Here is a 1,667-nt window from a genome sequence, read left to right as displayed (position 1 = left end):
TTTTTTAAAAAATGAAAACAAAAAATTGTCCTTAAGCTTTTTTTCCTAAAAACTACACTTTATTTTTTAGAGCAATTTTAGACTCACAGCAAAATTGAGCAGAAAATACAGAGAATTCCCTGCCCCACTCTCCCCCATGCAGTCTTCCCTATCTGTGAATATTTTTAAGGAGTTAAAGATAGGGCCCTTTAGTTCAGATTGATTATGTGCCTGTGCCATATAAACTAAAATAAAATATAATCTTTAATAACTTTAAATTTTACTTTTTAGAGTGTTTTCTGTTTACCTATTGTTTTCTTTTGTCATATGCAAACTTTGTATAATTTAACTTTCTTCACTGTTATCTATTGGTGAACACAGTGGTAGAACAGGGAAGCAGCTTGTCCAATACCAGCATGTAATCTACAGCTGGAATTTAGTGTGTAAGTTGTTCCGTCCAATTTTGTATTCACCAGGCCACACTACCATCTTCAGTTTTCCACAGTGGGTGACTCTGTGGCCCCAAATCTAGCCCTTTGCTAACCTTTGCTTTTGGCTAAGCCAATAAAAGAATTAAGACAATTAGCATGAAGTGTTACTTTGTGATATTAACACCTTCAAAACTGCTCTCTTAGACATATTATAGTGTTTTCCAATTTAATATAGTTTATTTGGTGAAATCAGTCTCCTAGAATTAGGCGCTTTAATTTATCTAGCTTACTAGTTATCTCCTAGGGTCAATTTTGCTTCCCCATCCCTACCTGGGAACATGGGCCAATGTTTGGAGACATTTTTGGTCATCACAACTGGAGCGGGTGGTGCTACTGGCATCTAGTGGCTAGAGGCCAGGGAATTTCCTAAACATCCTACAGTGAACAGGATACTCGCTGAACACCCAGCCTTCAAGAATTATTCCATCCAAATGTCAGTAGTGCTGAGAAATGTGATCTAGCTCAATTTAACCATTATATCATAGCATTAAAGCTGTTAGGCAGAAAACACTAGTTAAGATTTAGTGTTATTTTTGCCTGTTATAAAACAATATGTTCTGGATCAGTGTAAAATAAAATTTTCTTTACATAAAAATGTGTTTTGGAGGTTTAAGAGCTTGCTGAGCTTTAGAAAACAAACTGAATGATGTGAAGCCCAGCTACCCATCTGATAGCTCATTTTTTATTTCTTCTGAGTTTTTAAAAGAAAAATTATTTAGTACTAAGAAATAAGTGATTCATTCCTATGAGGTTAAAATATATGCTGTAATATTTTCATTGTATACCTATGTGTGTTGGATTATTAATCTTTCCTTTATCACCAGTGGATGATTAAAGAGCATTATGTTAACATAGATCTGTTCAAATTTAGCAAATCTCAGGAAAGCAAAAAGATATTAAACGTGAAATCTCTAATGACTATCAGTTTTGATTCATAGTGGCTATAGAGTAATTTCTCCTCTTCCTAGGATTGTTATTCTAGAAGCGAGCCAAGGGAGTTAGAATTTCTAGAATAAGGCAGGTCCAAGTTCGAGAAACTTCCATCTGTAATGGAGGTGGGAATGAGCTAGAGATGTACATGGAAACTTCCCAACTTTCTGATATGCTAATAAAGCCAGAAAGCATTGACTCTCTGGCATTTATTCACCAGTGCAGGCTTCTTCTACATCTTATTTCCCAGTTGGTTTCCATGCCAGT

General features: G+C 35.3%; 1 protein-coding gene across 1 annotated transcript in view; it reads left to right on the top strand.

Annotated features, from left to right (window-relative positions):
- LOC103599563 (amyloid beta A4 protein-like) overlaps window positions 1-1,667 on the top strand; it is a gene marked incomplete at its 3' end in the record, with an annotated part of 107,125 nt that overhangs the window by 104,394 nt on the left and 1,064 nt on the right. The gene's annotated exons all lie outside the window — the stretch shown is intronic.

The sequence above is a fragment of the Galeopterus variegatus genome, unplaced genomic scaffold (genome assembly GCF_000696425.1).
Source record: "Galeopterus variegatus unplaced genomic scaffold, G_variegatus-3.0.2 Scaffold3010, whole genome shotgun sequence".
Classification (NCBI taxonomy): domain Eukaryota; kingdom Metazoa; phylum Chordata; class Mammalia; order Dermoptera; family Cynocephalidae; genus Galeopterus; species Galeopterus variegatus.
This window is presented reverse-complemented; position numbering and strand designations above follow the sequence as displayed.